At 48.9% G+C, this 18,133-nt stretch overlaps 1 protein-coding gene across 4 annotated transcripts in view; it reads left to right on the top strand.

Annotated features, from left to right (window-relative positions):
• The window catches only part of LOC120906829 (monocarboxylate transporter 12-like), a 119,037-nt gene that overhangs the window by 54,324 nt on the left and 46,580 nt on the right, over positions 1–18,133 (top strand). The gene's annotated exons all lie outside the window — the stretch shown is intronic.

The raw sequence follows: 18,133 nt of genomic DNA, 5'->3' as shown, positions 1-18,133 counted from the left end.
CTGTCATTACCGTTACGTCCCCGGACCTGCAATTCTTGCAGGTGTAATAAGACGCCCAGCCCGTGCATTACCCACACGTTCGCAATCACACGCCAGCAGTATCTGGCGGCTGAAATCAAACCCCGAAAGCAATCGACGTCCTAACTCGACCGTTCTGCTGCGCTATTCGATAGCTTCTGGGATGCAATTATCTCCGCTACCGTCTGTGGGCGGGCCTTATCATCTACTTATTACCGATAGCTTCTATAGCACGCAAGCATTACACCTCGCTTGATGGCACCTTGCTCGTTCCTGTGTCTTCTCTTGTACCCCTCCCCTTTTCTTTACGATTGGAAAGATTCCACACTCGACTCGGAATCGAAACTGAAATGTGATCTGACGACAAGGGTGCGCAACACATCGGGCCCCAGACACGCTTGCAGCATTCATTCTAATCCCGTAATGGCCCCGTCTGGCTGGCTCATGGGTACATGGACATCCTGCAACCACCCACCCACACACACACACACACACACATGCACAGTACCGGAGTAATCGCGCTCAAACCTTCATTGCAGAATGTACCTTTTTTGCGCGGCAGGAACGCGAGCGCTGCGAGCGATGGAACATAACTGCCCCGCTGCAAGAGGATAAATTTGAATTTATGAACGGTTCTTATGGTGTGTTTACTTTTTGCTCCAGCTCTGCTCGGGCTCCCGCTACCCCTTAAGCGCCTGGCGACAATTGCAGCCGGGTCCAGTCATTAGAGGGTGGAGAAAGTTTTCGAAAACCAGCACGACAACGAGCAGCAGCAGCAGCGTATTTGGTCGCGGTGCGTGTGCCACGCGGCGCCGCAAACTGTCGGTACGTGCCCGAGGACCGCGTCCGTGTGACGTGATTGGGCACACATTTGGGCACAGACACGCACGTAGGAACGTTTTGTCCCGTTTGCTGGAGGTGTGAAGCTGGTTCGTTGGGAGATAGCGAATATAATTGCTGGATAAAAATTCCTCAAAAAAAAAAAGCAGTGTCCACATATATTCTGACATCCCTCGCAGTGGGACCGAATTTCTGAAGCTGAAGACGAGACATCATCCAAGCTTCAAATGATTCAAACCGATTATTGGAAAGCATCCCGCAAAACGGCCGGCGGACTGTGACTTGTCGGGAGAATCAGAGTCCTCCGCCAAGCTTTTTACACTACCCAAAGCGAAACTCTGAAGTTGCGGTAAGGGTACCGGCCTGTGGAATGGAAAACTTTTCCGACGCGGCAAACTGTGTAATACCCCCTGATTTAATCCAGACTTGCACTTGCTTCGATTTGGACGCAATGTTTGCCCATAGCGATGCTGCAATGGTTCGGAAAACAGATCTTCATCCCTGTTGCCCTTTTCCATACCACAGATGTATCATGTTCGTGTCGGGCGCGGGTATCTTTCCCTCGGAATAAGGAGTAATCTTCAGAAGTCTTCAAACAAAAGATCTCCCTAGGCTGCCGCTTGAGCGTGCTCTCCCGTGCTGTCTTGGCGTACTTGAACGAATTTGATGCACCGAATAGCACCCGGGCTGTGGACGGTACAAATGTGTTATTGTGCGATTGTCTTCCAGTTAAATTGTTGGTGCGCGTCCTTCGCCGACGTCGCTGTAACAAAGATTCTCCAGTTCTTCGGTGCCGTGTTTCCGTGGGCGCTAAGAAATCACAAGATGACATGGCGAGGAGCGAGAGGTGCCATTGATGACATGCTCTGACCCAGCTCGTGTACAACTTTGTCAACTTTTCCCCCCGCCCTGGATCAATCCCTGGAGCTCGCTCCCTGGGAGGCGTCGCGGGCATTCCGTTTACTTTCCGGATTGCGGCCGGAGGCATCCATGTTCGCTTGTAGCCTCGGCAAACAAACGATTTCGCTTTTTTCCAGGGATTTTTTTTTTTTTTGTGTTGCTTTTCTGTCGACGACAAGGGGCAACACTTCGCTCTCATCCCAGCTCCTGCCGAACGATCAGGAATGAAGTGGTCGTTTAGTCGCTTTAGTTGAGCATCGGTATCGGTTACTGTTATGATGTGTGTCTGTGTGGTACGTTTAGCTTTCGGGTTTTTATGAGTTTAGTCGTTTTGTTTGACTATGTTGTCCTATCTGCCCGCAGACACTTCGCAGATATTTGCGCCCTCCCCCCCTATGCAGCGTTGAGCGCTTGACTGACGAATGGTGTGTTTCCTCTCGAGAGCTGCCCCGTTTGGAAGGGTCATAATAAAACGCAATAACCTCTCCAAGACATGTTGCTGCTGCTCTGCGCTATCTAAACACAAGAATCATCGTAGTGCGGCCAATGCGGCCACGAACTACTCCATTCGCTGGCCGCGTACACGTCGAATTTACGCACCGACGAATCAATATTCGTAAACTGATCCTCTGCAGGCACCGCCAGCTCATCTGGGCCAGTTGCTTCTGTTGCTTCGCGTCTGCTGCTAGGTGCTAACGCTAAACCCCTCGGAGCCGTCAGTTAGACCACGGCTCTGCGCAATACCCGTATGTTCGGTCGCCTCTGGGTGGCGTTTTTTTTTTTTATTTGACTCCACCTCTAGGATGATTTAGATCTAGGGAAGGTTTCCCGCTGGGTGTTCCACACAGCAGCTGTGTGCTGGTTGTGGACTTCTTGTTGTGCTTTTGCCTTTCCGGCGCTCTCGGCGGCTGTACCACTTATGGAACGGCTCACGGTCGAAAGCCGTGTGATTATTGGAGCAGATTAGATGTGTTTCGAAGTTTTATTGTCAACAAAATCGCAGAGTTTATTTTGCCGCCCCGTTGGGAATATGCTTTGACAACGGTGGACAGCAGCAAACTCCGCGTTAGAGGCCGAACCGGGGATACGGGATCGGGCTGGCGCGTGGTTTTGCGGGATGCTCAGCATCAAGGTGTTTGGATGTGGTTTCGGATTTCACGGAGCTACCGCAGCAGATGCCAATCGTACTACCTGCTGTGTTTGGCGGAATCCGGAGACTGCTCGGATTGTTTTACACCGTTTGGTGACGATTAGAGAGCGTTTGACAGCACTGTCACCACAAATCAGTTTATAATAGCCAGCAACGTCTGGCGAAACAGTTACTTTGAAGTTCTTCTATTGTGCTCCTCTTGCACACATTTACATCAGAGTATGTACATGTACATTACAGAGCTTTGAACAACAACTTTGAATGGTGCATACCAAAGGCTAGCCAAGAAATTGCGACATTTTGTTTCAAAAATTTTACATTTAGTGCCATCTACTTGAGTTCAGAGATAATGTTTGCCGGAATTGTAGATATAAGATAATAGAGGCAAATTTTTACAGTGAATTAAAATAACAAACTTCAAAAAATGTACGAAAATTTAATGCTTATCTTGACATTCGGAGTTTGAAACATTGTTGTATTGAATCATTGAACTATCATTGACTTCTACTTGAAGTTTATGATTATCATGATTGCCATGTGTTGACTAACAGCGTTACAGCTCTAATGGATTATGGTATGTATATACCTGCGGGTAAGAGAACAGTTTTTATAGTTTATTTCATACATTCATCAGATTTGTATTTTTTTGGAATTGCCATGATCCCTACACGTGTTCATGGTGACAAGAAATACATTCGGTTATGAAGAACATTTTCCAAACAATTGATGTAGATACACTAAAAAAGAAAAATATTTTTTTTTTAAATCTGCTTTCGCTTTGAGGCTTAAAATTCTGCAGAAAGATGACTCACTTCACGATAAACATTCAACGCTTAAGATTATATTTATTTTATTTTTCAACCAAAAAACCAGTCACTGCCGCAGCTTTTGTCCTTTTAAAAAAAAAAGATCATACCACCCCCATATTGCCACAGTTAATGTCCTATTGCTAATTCACAACTTTCCGCTACGTCATCGTCTAATAAATAGCCCAAAACGATGACCCGAACATAGGAAGAAAAACCACTCAATCTTTCAAGCTACTTCCCATTCGGTCTAGCTTTTGATCTCCTATCATGCCGACGCTTCATTGCCCAATCATCTGCGTCCCGGGAATAATCTGCATCCCAAGCCGGCTCGCCCGCACACCTACGCCGCTAGCTAGGAAAAAAAGAAACGCAACGTAATGGAAACGCACTTCCGGCCGCAGCTTTTGCGCGTGGAATGCCGAGCGCTTGATTGAAGCGAGCAAAAGCCCAACCTCATCGTACTTCAATTGTTGACTCCAAGCCACCCACGGAAGCCACCCAGCAAAGTGGAAGAAACAAAGCATATTTTAATCATCCCAAGCGAACCATCATGCCCTGATCATGCTCACCACTTTATCCGTGCCAAAAAAAAAATACGATCCTTCCTCCAATCAATCATTTCGCTCATAAATCACACACACTGGGCGCGTCTTCGCCGCTCGTCGTTTCCAAAATAGCTGGAAGTGTGAACGGTTGCAGCGAAGAAGCGATTCACGTTCGTTTTCGGCAAAAGGGTGTGTGCAGATAGGTTGGGAAAAGAAATAAACTCCCGTTCTCACCCGCCTTACATCCCACCGAGCACACGAGCATGCAATAAAACTGACACACTAGCTATCGCGCGAGTCCAACGAGAAATCCATCATGACCCTTACAACTCCCCCGTACCGCCTCCGTAATCAGTTTGATTGGTGCACACGGTATCCGGTTCGAAGGACCAAATCGGCAATGTGACAACGGATGAAACACTTTTATTGCCCTTCTTACGCTAGGGACATAAGAGAGCCTGTGTGTGTGTGTGTGAGAGAGAGAGAGAGAGGTTTGGAGCTGATGACGCTGGTGGAAGTCATCGTTGATCTAGTTTTTATTGGAGATTTCCACTGTCCGCGCGACACTGCGGTGTACGGTAGGGTCCCAGGTTCCGAAAGACGCAGCGCAAGCAAAATTTTTGCGAAATGACGAATTGCACCGAGGGTCACCGAGGCCCGGTCTCAGGACGCGCGGTGTGCTGCAGTTCGCACCACTAGACACGTTTGATCGATAGGTTTGTCGAGATTTTATTGACCTGATCATCAATCCCTCTTCCCGGCTGGGGACGGGCCAGGCTGCCAGAGGGCCAACGTTTGTGTTGGAACCTTTCCGTACACGGCTTCAGAACCTAAGCGTAGTGTCAAACGTGTCTCCACTTTAATTAAACTCGTTATTCTACGGTTCGCCGTACCGGCTATTCCTAGGCACTGAGTGTGGCTGTGTAAATGATGCATTTTGCAGGGGCTGTATGCAAATTGTGTAGTCTCTAGCGAAGATACCAACAACATTCTGCCGCATCGGGGCGCACAAAGACCGACCAGCAGTGACGTATGATAAATGGGGTGCACATTGATCATCCCCCGGTTTCGGTGCGGTCATTTCGGTTTCGGCACCACCATCATCACCTTGCCGGAGAGAGTTGGACGTAGTGGGGCGTGCTAAGTAGCCGGCAGGTGATTATTCATGGCCGCTTGTTAGGTGCGCAAAATTAACGCTCCTCCACAGCACACTGTGTCGCACAGTCTTCGATAGGGGAGCCTTCAGTTGGATGCACAACGAACCCAACCATCGCTACCAAACCCCGCCATTAGCGAAAAACATTCCACGTCTGGTGTTTGCGGTGGGCTTCCAACAAAAAGCCGCTACATTAAACGCTCCAATGACACGGGAGACAATAAAAAAAAAAACCCAGCCTACTCTTACCCTGGGATCTGCGTCCAATTGGGTCCAGTGATTCGGGTAAAAGTGACGATCTTTAAGCACTCGTTAAGACACCGGCCGAACCGCAAGCCCATTAGACGTGTCTGCACGCGACATCGTCGCCGCATCGAACACAAAACAACAGCAAAACAACCGCTCCGCAAAGGCTCCCCGGCAAGAAGTGCACCGAATTGCTGCTGTAGCGACCTACAGAGGCACCATGCCGACAGCGAATAACAGCAGCCGTTGACAAATTGAGCCTACCGGTGCCGGGGCACCGATTTGCGCGAGAGCGTCGAGAGGAACACACGCGCGACGACCAAAGCGACGAAACGCAACCATCAGCGGCGCGCACCAACTGTTTGGCGCACCAATTGGCCCTTAATTGCCTGACTTTGGGAATCGTTCGCCCGTGTGTTTGTGCTCAGACACTTACAAGAACGGCAACAAGGAAAAAAACCGCCCCAGAAGGAGGGAAAATTTGAACACTGCCCAAACCTGCTAAAGTTTTACACCTTTCGGGCAGGTTACGCTCGCATCAGCGTTGGACCCGGTGGTTCCCTTTTGCATCTTCCACTACTACCTCCCCCCCCCTCCCCCCTTTCGTTAATTAGCCTCAACTCACACGCCTTAAAAGGCGAATCAATCGCGGCGGACGGACACGGGTCCTCTTGTGTGGTGACAATTTTTCAGTTGCTGCCTTCGCTGCTTCAAAAAATCGGAGCATTCAGGACGGAGCGGGTAACGAACTACGTCAGTTTCAAAGAACTTGTACGTCCCGTCTCTGTTATCGTTGCAATAGATGTCACAAGCTGTCAATCTTGGCTGTCCTGTGCAATTAAGTGGATTCCAGGACAACGAATTCCAGGAAATTAGGGATGTCAAAATTTTATTGTTCAAAGACTGTGAATATCCCAGTGAGCTATTCTATCGCTGCCTTCCAGGCTGCTAGCAAACAGGTTCAGTTCCTGCAAACCTGCCCGCCCTAGGCTCCGCTTGTACGGAAGTCAACGAACTCCACCGATTCCGACTAAAACTGGGCGATAACCGGGCCGGGAGGCTCATCAATCTTTCGTTTCTGTGTATCTCGCCTTCCCAACAAAAAAGATGTCCTCCGTGCTCCGGAAGCTCGTAAACAATTCCATTATGCTAAGTTTATCTCCAGCTATGTGTGCGCTGGTGCTGCTGGTGCTATGTTTTTTCCCTATCACCCTCAACGCTTCGCGGAAAGCGGCAGTTGGGTTTTTTTTTGTTGCTACACCACAACATGTATCAATGTATTCCCGCTCGAATGTTGTTTTGTTTTACGATGTTTTCCTTTTTTTGTCTGTATTTGCAACAAGCAAGTTTTCCTCTCATTTTCCCAGCATATCATATCATACCGTAAACGCGAAGCGATCGATTGGCAAAATGTTTTTAGTTTAAGTTTTTTTTTTTTTGCGGAAACCACTATCTTTTCAAGATCTTTTGCGCACGCTACGACCAGCGTGGATTGGGTACGATGCTAGAAGTGGGCTAAAATCAAAACCATACACGACAATCGCTTGCTGCAGACACATCTTGAGCTAGCAGAGGATGGAACTATCGAACCACAAAACTAGCAGCACTGTAACCAGAGGGCGCTACAGTATGCAGCTGACAGTAGCGCTCACTTAACTGCAAGATTCGCTCGTGGTCATTTTTCTTGCCAGCTTCTAGAGAGGAGGAGGAGGGCGATACATTCTGGGGTGATTTGGAGCATAGTTTAGATTGCCGTACCGTAAACACTTTCTCACTCACATACACACCCACATACCCCAAGGACAGATAAAAAAAGATACACCACCAGCTGGGACGGGATGCTAGCGGGTAGCGGAGCTAATTTGAATAAAGATGACTGTTGCCAGCTTCCGGGGTGCGACAGCGTGCGAAGGGAAGCTCAAGATGATGGAATGCTTGCGTTCTGCCCACTCTACGCCTGGACTAAACAATGGCCGGGCCGATCTGCACGGCCCAACGCCCCAAGATGCCACTGGTGTTGTGTGGCGTGTGGTGCGAATAGACAAATGTACGTCCCACCCCCAGCGAACGCCCAACCAGTTCACTCTATCGGCGCTGGTTACGGGGTTTTGTTTTCTGTCTTCGAAACACACAAAAGAATGCCCCCGGTGGTTGAAAATGCTGCGGTAGATAAATTGTAATGCTCGCAAACGGGTACGGGAGAGGCGGCAGTAAACTGCAGCCGTACTTCGGGTGTCATAATCGGACGAAGAAATTCCCATTAAGCGAAGTGATTGCTCGGATGGGTTTTTTGGCTTCTTCCATTTTATTTTTGTATTCAAAAAACCCACTCTCGGCATCATCCTCGTACAGTCTTAACCGACTCTTTGCAGACGTCTTTATAGAGTGAGAAAAAAGGTGGAGAAAGAGAGAGAGTATGTGTTCCGAGACAAGCTACTGTGTTGTTGGGTTGTTTTCCTTTCTTTTTGGTTCGTTGTTGCTGTGCGCTTAATAACAACATTACTGCAACGACCTGCAACCCAGCGGGAAGTGCAACCGTGTACTGTGAGTGTCGCCTCCTTCCACCAAAGATAATAATAATAATAATAATAATAATAAAAGCAATATAAAAGATTGCTTCCCTTCGACTACCAGCCCGCGGGACGTCCCGCGCTTCCTCGGCACGCCAGGCAGCGGAAAATATAGCAATTGTCTTTAAGACAGCTCCGAATGGGCTGCAAATCGTGGTCGTGCAACCCTTTCCGCGCGCGCGTTCCGACCGTACGAAAGAGATACTACGCCAGAGACTGTCCTTCCTCCACCCCGTAACTTAAGCGATATAATAAAAAGCATCCACCCGGTGCTCTCGATGTCCGCTCCGTCCCGACCACACCACACCCTATTAACCTGTCATTATTTATCATTACGTGGCATTCATTAAATAAATACCAAATATTAAATAGGCCCAAGAACGCAACTGGCCAGGGAGTACCAAACGGCAAGGGTCCCGGCAGAAGCTGCCCGTCATTGCGCCCGCAGTACCCGCCAAGGCACGGTGAGGCATCTTCTAGAGCAGCTCGTTGTTTTGGTGCTCCGGAAGCATCCACGGCGACTTATACACGAAGAATTGGTGATTTTTTGTTTTCAATAGTTTTGACGAATTTCCCAATATGTTCCTTGCTGTTGTTTAAACTTCCGCTTTAATACTCTTCATCTTACAACTCTTGGGTTGAAAGTCACATATTTTACGCAATATCCCAATATTTTCAGTCAATCGTCTCGGATATTCACTGCTCAGTGTCTGAACGAAGTAAATGTAAAAAAACGCACGCGAGCAAGAAAAATGGATTTCAATTTCCAAAACAATGTTTCGATCCTGCAAGGAAACGAGCGACCCGAGCGAGCTGGCCCTCCGGGCTGAAATGGACGCCAATTATGTACGCAGAGGTACGGCTCTCCCTACACCCCATATACCAGGGGCGCACGACTTCACGGGGCCACAAACCAGCGGTAATTGATTGATTCAATTGAAGGATGTTAATCAGCGGCACCAAACAAATAATCACTCGTAGCCGATAGTGGAACGGCTTGCGGTTGACAGAACGGACCGGGTTGGAATAAAACGGCAACGGTACAACGGCGTATCAGTTTCAGGTCTTTCTCTTATTGGGTCTGCTTCTTTGAACGGATGAAGTCTTCTCGCTAACCTTAAAATAGTGGCAACTTGCCAGGAATCGCTGCTGCCCAATCTTCCTGCTCCAGCTATAAATATTCGACCGGATCGAAATGTATTTCATCACGATCGATTACACTCTTGAGCCTACTCCGAGGGGGCTACATACGCTTCTCCACGATTCTAACGGCAAAATGAAGAGATCGATCGGTGTCACGCTTCAACAATCGAACTGTGCTCAGCATTGCCTGTTCGAAACGTTTCCAGGTGGTAATAACTTTCTGGTGTGCTTGGTGGACGGCCTCATTAATTCGGCACCGCATAACCTTTTCATGGGGCGCGAGAAAGAGCAGGGAGTGCTCCCCATACGGATTAATTATTAATCCACGGTAGCAAATGCAACGCATACCGCTGGGTTGACTCCCTCCACCAAAAAAAAAAAATAACTACGGAAAAGACAAACAGCGAGCAATACATTAAGGGCCCGAGTTACGATAAAGCAGCCGTGGCCCACCACTCACCACTCGAACGACCTACCTGGACGGTGAATGTGAATTATTGCCCACCTCCGGACAGACAACACCCCGCGGTATGGGAGGAAATGCATTCGATCCCAAAATTGCACTGGATTTTGGGCGATTTCTTAGCTCGGAATCTGGCTAAAACGTTAAAGACACGGGCTTGCAGGAGCTGAAAACTGGAGCACATTACTGGAGAAGGTGAAGGCGAAAGATAAATGCCGTACAATGTTGATCATGCGGAAAGGCGATTTTTCTTGCGGGAGTCGCAAAACACCACGACAGCGGATGCGCGGGTGAAACTACCGGAGGAGCCGTCGAGTCGCCGGAGAAGTTTTGCGTGTGCGATTGGAAAATTTCACATATATTAATGACCGCACGTCTCCCGCAGTACGGACGAGAAAGCAAACAAATATTTCACGGTATGCAAGGGCTTCCCTTTCTCCGGCAGGCGGAGGTGCCTTGTTTTTTTTTTTTTGCAGATTCCTGGTTTCTGATGCTTTGTATGATGAGGTGATGCTAGACATAATGGTAGCCCTGGATAAAATAACATCTCACTCATACAACGGGGGATTTTGAGATGTATCGTCAATGTCTCGATAAATCATAAAATTCTTACCAAAACAATCACTGTGGACGACTGGCCGTTACCCCAGTACTGGCGGAGCCCCGATATCTACAGACGAGTTCTACAGGATCTTCAGACTGCCCGAACATTGTAATACTTCGTCCAATACCTTGCTGTTGTGTGCGGTACTGGTGAAGGTGATTCTCGGAGCTATCGAACAGCCTCGCCGTATGCACTGTGATATTTTTGTAACCCCGCACCCGCAACTTCGTCGGACGGCAACAGGAGTTGGCGTGAGAGTTCGACGCAGGTGGTTGCGTGCACGCTGCACGGGCAATATTAACCTTTCTCCGAACGCTCCACTGCTCATCTGGGTCAGTCAATTATTTATGATGATATGCGTAATGACAGCGAGGCAACGATAGTATGCAGATTTCGGGATGTTTGTTTGTTTGTTTGTTTTTTTGCAAGCGCTTGCACTTGCAGGGTTTCGGCATGGTGCGGTTTCTGAGGTTGCTTTGTGTACTTGAGGTTGGTTGTATGATTGTTGCTCTCACTGTACTGTAAACTGTGAAACGATCTTACTACGAGTACTGCAACTCAGTCGATCACAGCTCCAACGCATCTGTCAATACCACCTTTCGCCTTGTTGAGGTTCTGACAGCGCTTTAACCCCGAACAATGCACCGGCTTTGCAATATCCTATCAGGTAAGCGGGAATTCGCCACAGAATAGAAAGTCCTGCACATGGCAGTCTGCCGGCAAAGAATACTTTCCCGTTCATTGCTGCCATGTTATCACCCGCTCGCTCCCACGGAAAAGCAAAAAAAAGCTGCCTGACCAGGTACCCGTCACCGGAGATGATGGATGATCTTGAACCAAACGCCACCAAGCGGAGCAAAAAGACCACCGTTCGGCCATGTACTACTTGCAAACGTTCTGTCCAGTCTCGGAGTTGCATCTTCCGACTGCCCGCTCGTACTTCCCACCGCAGTGCGTCGTGGTATCGATTCCATTTATCGCCTTCAACATGTTTTTTTTTTCTTTGACTACTTTTTTGCTCCTTTTTCGTTTCTTTTTCCCGGCACTGACGGCACTCCGTCGGTACTGGCAGGACAATTAATTTCGCTCGCCAAAGCACAAGGCAGGCGGGAAGACAACAACACTGCCGACTGACAGCCGGGATAGTACTTATCAGTAAGCGTGCTGTTTGTTCAGCTACTGCTCTTCGCCTTTCAAGCGGTCGACTTCGGTTCCGCACAGGTTTGCTGTGTATGTGTGTGGTGACAGTGTCGGAAGTCGGCAGACCGTGAGATGTACCTGCTGACCGGATTATCGATGATTTGCCTTCGCCCGTCAGGGATGCTTTTGTTTTGCTTGAAAAATCGACCACCGTTCCGGAGGGCGAACGAACAACTTACCCATTGCATGATTGATGGTGTTATGGTTGAGATTCTGCTGCTCGTCCTCAGTTTTCCCCGGGAAAAGGACTGCTTGGAAAGCAGTGGGTGGGATTTTCCGATCCTTCTCGGGTCGCTGCTACACCGTGGTAGTGTAGCCGGTTGCGTTGACTTTGAGCACCTTTTTTTATTGCTACACCGCTGTCATAGCCCGGTAAAAGCGATTCTTAACCTTCGTCAAGTGATCGCAACGCCTCGAATATCCGATACGCTTCCGTTGGTTGTGTTCCAGTTTTTTGTTGTTGTCCTTTTCTGCCATACCACATTCCCCATCCGACCTTTTACTTCTTGGGGCGCTGACATCGATACGCTCGTCCCGGTTTGCGTGAGACATAATCAATCCATTTCCGCCGCTTAAATGCCATCCCTGCCCGGCGCGGCTCAGGGAGGCCGGAGAAGAGTTCGGCGGTGGCTAGTTACTTTTTGAAATGATATCCGTGCACTCGTTTTTTTCGGGCCGTTTGTTGTCGCTGCTGCACAGGAACGGGAAACCACGATTAAAGGTAAACTTCAGCGTGATTGAGTGAACCGGTGCGGTGCCGTACAATGTTGCACCTGCAGGGCAGACAGGCGAACACGCACCCGGAGGGAGTATTAATGGAGTTAATCGACACGTCGGCCGACGGATGACAGTTGCCCTGCCTACTGTCAGGAGCGCTGTTTATTATTGTTATTTAAAGGGGGGTTTTCTCGTTCTTTTTGTTTCGCTTTACGCTACACACTCTGCTTTATCCGTTCCGTGCGCTATCGCTTCCCAGGACCCGTGTACGTCCGTCGCTCAACGTCGCTGACAGCTGATGGATGGAGCTGCAAGATGGGGTCCCGACGAGCTGTTGTTGTCCTGTCCACTTGCACCTGACCAGCGCTGAGAGGTTGTTTGTTCGACGACGAGATGGTTTCTTCTGAGCGTCTTTGTAGACATTTGGTCCTTTGCCGTTTGAAAAGATCTTAGTCAGAAAAAAACCTTTATTATTACTTATAAAGATCCTACAATAACGTCTTTAAATGTTTGCTTCATGACCTTTCATGTGATCAAAGATGATTTTTACAAACCAAAGGCAAGGGCTTTGCATCCATATGTAATCCAAGATCATGAACTCTTTCCTGGTAAATTCTGGATTATGTCTGTAGAAGAATATCACACTTTTTAGCTGCGAGTGATATCCTTCTAAAGAAATTCCTTCCAGTAGATCCTAGGACCGTCGTTCTTAGGAGAATTCAGCTTTATCTGAAGCATACAATTGTATCGGAAGAATTTATCGGAAATCATCTTAATCGAGACCTCGCTGAAAGGAGCTCAGGCATTGAAAATCATTGCCATGAACAGAATGAGATCCAGTTGATATAAAATCCTGAGATCTTTCAAAACAACTTTAATATTGAACTCTATTTTGGGATTTATAGAGAAATCTGGAATGATTAGATCATTGCTAACTATTTAATAACAAAGATCTAACTAATGCTCCTCTACTATAACGCTGCTAATGCAATCGGCCAAAAATATTGCCCAACCATTATTTCTTCATCTATGATCCAAAACCTGATGATGCTTGAAAATGATCACCCAGAGATCCCTCTGAGATCTTTCCAAAAGAAAATCATCTTCAAAACTAAAACTATTCAAATATTTCTTAAAAGATCACGAACTATTAAAGCATTGTTACCTATATAATAGGAAAGTTCTGAAGAATTCTCTTAAACTTTAACACTGTCCAAGAAAATCCAATATATCTGCCCAAATTTGCTCGTAAATTATGTATTCGCCTTTAATCCAAGATCTTGATGATCCTTCAACATGATCACTCCAAAAACTACGACCAAATGGGTTCCTCCAAGCATCTTGCACAGGCCGCTGACACGGCAAGATCCTGTGACGGCATCATCCCGGTAATAGTTTCCACTCCCAGCTCCACGCACTTTACGCCTTGCTTCCGCACCAGTCGCTCCCTGGACAGGCTCTCCACTGTCCCGGGTGATTGTGATTAATTGATTCATTTGCATTCCGCCGTACGTGAGCAGTGGGGGGGGCGTCTCCTCTCCCCCGGGCGAGGGAATTTAATTGCCAATTGCCGAACGGCGTACCCGTGCGGACAGGCGGGATGTTGGCCGTTTTGTTGTCCCCGATAAACGGGGGCCCCCGAAACGCGTCCGCTCAATCGATCAATCGGTTTCCGAATCGAAGGACATTCGCACCAAATTGGATACGGTTCAATTGCTGCAGGGACGTCACAGCAAGGGGGTGATCTGCCCCTCCACCCCTCCCCTATATCTGCGGCGTTTTGCAGCAGGTACACACAGCATGCATGCATGCAAAGAGAGCAACATGCAGCAGCAACCAACCAAGCAGACAGCCGACCCAAAAAAAAGGAGAAGTAACATTATCAAGCAGTTAAAAAGGAGCACGCACGAACGCATACACAAACACATTCTTATCCTACCCTTCTTCCCGGGGAGTGGGGTGAAAAGGAGAAAAAAATTAATGACGCTGTCAACCGCTCGTTGATTGCGCGCGCCTGAACAAAATTGCCAATTATCCTCTTCACTGGGCCGGGCGAACTAATGCGCTGTCTGTTTTGTGCTGCGGCCGGGCGGCCCGGGGACGAAGGATACCGGGGCTGTGGCGTTGCGGCTGATACATAGAAACACAAGGCGAATAAGGGGGTGGGAGGAGAAAGAGCAGAGCAAACCAGACATCACAATCCTTGCCCGCTTTCGCCACGCACGTTCGCGAGGGAGACTCCACCAACAACAACGAGAAAAAAGGGAGGGCGGTCGAACGGTGTGTGTGCTCCTTTAGGGGGTCAGACACTATGGGCGATTCGATGATTTCTTCATTATATGTGTTCCTCTCCTCCCCGCTTCCCCCATCACCCCTTGGTTCTTTTAGCCGCCCAAGACTCCCGCCGCCCATTCCACCGTATCACTGACACAATTGGCACGCCAATCGGGTGCACGCGCATTACACAAACGAGCAATTTCGTTCCAATAAAAGTGATAAATAAAACGATGATTCCCGAGCATCTCCCCTTTCCCGAAAACCCACTCGTAAATTCGTCACACAGCGTCCAACGCTAACCTCAATCTCCTCCGAAGGAAAAGAGAAACACAATCAAAAAAGAGCACCACCAAACCAAAGGGACAGTTCGCACGGCCAACCAGCGCTCGAGTCCGGGGAGGGCAGATAAATGTTGTCCTATTTATTCCCACCCACTAGCGCCCATTTAGCACCCTGGGCCGCTAGCAGTTGACGTTTGTAGCACCAGATCCTTCGGTTCAACTGCTCAGGATACGTTATTGCTATTTTCGCCTGCGCTCTTTCCTCTTTTTTTGTGGCTCGAAATGCTTTATTGCCTTCTGTCGAGCGCCGGCGAGGTTGTTGGTTGAAGTTAGACGGCCAAAGCTCAAGGATCTAAGCGCCGGTTCTAAGTCTTACGCAAGATGTCATCTTGCGGCTGGATGAACGGGCTAAGACGGGTCCGGGCTAACCCCGAACGCCGCCAACTTTTGGGCATCTTCTCCGCCCCGAACCGAAGCTGAACTTTGCCCCGAGTGGAATTATCTTGCAGCTCATCCATCTGGATTCGGTTCGGTGATGTGTGTGTGTGTGTGTCCGTCTCTCATCCCAACAAGGGCACCGATTAAAATGCCACTTTCAAAAGTCAGCTTTCGGGAATTAGTCCAGTGTCTGCACTCCGGAACGTGCTCTCCGGTGCGTGCAATAGAAAGATGACAGTAACTCGCACGCGCACATATCCTTTCGCAAGCGTTCGTGTGCTCAACATCGGCTTATATGCCTGGCCACAAACACCAGCCCGCGCAATGCGACGACGACCCAACCCCAAACCCAGACAATGCCGGACGGTCCCGTTGGCCGTGTATCGTTAACATCTTTACCTCCAGCTCCTCAACATCTCCGCTAATCCTGAAGTGTGGCGTGGATTTTAGTGAGGAGATATTCAAGACCCACAGCAGCAGCAAAAAAAAAGTCCCATTCACTCAATCCATCCACGCTGCTGGTGCCGCTTTTTTTCTTCATTTTGCACCAAAATATTTCACCACCATTCCGATTTAATCCGATTCCGCCGCGGACATTTGTTTGCGTTCCCAGCCCCACGCACGACCCCCAGAGCCCACTCCAAAAAGGGTGTAATTCCGGCTCACCAGCAGGCTCTGGATCATCAGAAAGCAGCGGGGGGGGGGGGGGAGAGGGGAGCAGATGCTGGGGGGAGGTAGGCAGTGAACCCTTTTGTAGGTTTTCTATCACGGTGACAGTGACAAATGATGATGTCTACGGGCATCTAAGATCTGCCTAATTCGAATATCCAACCGTCCTTTTGTTGGCGGACGTTGTTATTGCCGAAGGAAGCGTTTTTTTGCTCTTTTGCGTCGTTATTGTGCGTGTGTGTGTGTGTGTGTGCATGTCTGTGAATGATTATAATAACCTCTCCGCTGCTTCTCCCGCTTCTTCTCCCTCACACACTTGCATCTTGATGGTTGGTTCGCGTAGAAAAAGGGAAGTAATTGAATCGAAGCCTGGAGGCTATTAAAATTGCGGGAGCAACAATCCGCACAGGGCAACTTCACCCTGACCGCGTGTCCTTTCCAAGCTCGGCAAATCCCCCCCCCCTCCCTCGACCTGCCTAATACATTACGCACCGTACGCTTTTTCTGTATGTCGAACCAAATCTCGTTCGACACGACCGTCTTCAAGCCCGCTTCGAATTAACCCATTAGCCCGGGACATAATGGATCGCACCCAAACGGCGGGCTCGACATTGATGCCTTCCATCATCGCAAAACCCAGCACTCGTGTGCTAGTCTGTGACGTAACGCCCGCCCGACTGATGAGCCGGAGCGATCGGTTCGATTGCGCGGCACATTGAGCGGCACACGGCCCAAGCGCGCGGCTGCAGAATTGAACCAACCAATCTGAACTAATTTCGTTTGTTTCCTTCTCTCTTTCTCGGTTGCTCGCCCACCGCTCGGACATCGGCTGCGTCGTACACCTGTGCAGGTAAGTGTTACTATGCCTCGGCTCGGAAAACTATCGATACCTTTCACCCGTATCGCTCCGGTTGCGAGCGTGCGGGTAGGAAGCGAACCGATAAGCCGAATTGCGGGCGGACGGAGGACATACATCGAATTGTCGGCAACTCAGACACACACTCCCATCGAGGTATCATTAGGGGCTGCCATAAATATGAGCCTGCTAGAAGGCAGGGGGGGGGATTCCTCTGCCTCTGACTTCTTTCTCGCTGTTTTGGCCTGGCTGCTGCTCGGTGGCAGTGCCCATTCCGTTCCCAAAAATGGAGCCTCAGCGAGAGCCTCGTCCCCAGGACCGTCCGTTTCTACCGCAAAAGGATTAATCTCATTTGGCGATCTTTAAATTTATAAGATGTCATTATTATCGCGAATGGTGCAGGGGCACCCGAGGTCGCACACACATGCTCCCCAACCCTCACGGTGCGTGCGTGTGAGGGTTTAAAGCGACCCGCAGCGTGTTGGACAAACGAGCTCGTTCTAGCCGTCCAAAAGCCGTCCACAAAAATCGATCCTCCGATCCGCTGCAGGAAGGGGCCACAATTCCGGCCGCAGTTTGGGCGAAAGCTTTGCTTTGGAATGTTTTTCTGAAGAAGGGGAGGGGGGGGGACATTTTTTTCTTCCGTATGTTTGTAGGCCATCGGTACAAAGTTTGTTGCAAGACAATGTGCGGGAACCACAATCGAGAGGCTGGTGCGAGCGGGCGGTTTAAAGGATAATGGTTCTTGTGCACATGCGGCAGCACGCGGGAATCCTCACCGCCTCGGCTCTACCAATTAAACTGTCACAGCCCGGACGGTGGGTATGTCCGGATCGATCGGGGTGAAAGTCGTTGGCCGGCGCGTCGTTTGCGGCCGCAGAACATCATTTGCTACTTTCTCGGGACATTATTTCCCCGAAACCCATTTTTGCGTGCGTCTTATTCGACACGCTGAAGCTGAAACAAAGCAAATGATTAAAAAAAACACCACCGATTATCAGAACCAAAGCATTCAGAATATGTTTGTTGTGTTTGGTTTGTTTCAAAGATGATGATGATGATGGTCCCATCTCCACCCCTGCATAGGACCGAGGAGGAGGAATACAATCTTTAAGATAATTTATTTGTTGGAATATAAATATTAGAGAAAAAACTAAATAAAATCAATCGTTTAACCCTATTGGATGCTCAAAGCTTCAGGCTCCCGAACCCTAAACTTATCAAAGCCTATTTTACGCGCAAGTGTCTCGA

Source organism: Anopheles arabiensis, chromosome X, assembly GCF_016920715.1.
Source record: "Anopheles arabiensis isolate DONGOLA chromosome X, AaraD3, whole genome shotgun sequence".
Classification (NCBI taxonomy): Eukaryota; Metazoa; Arthropoda; class Insecta; order Diptera; family Culicidae; genus Anopheles; species Anopheles arabiensis.
The sequence above is the reverse complement of the archived record's forward strand: the minus strand, read 5'-3'. Positions and strand labels throughout refer to the sequence as shown.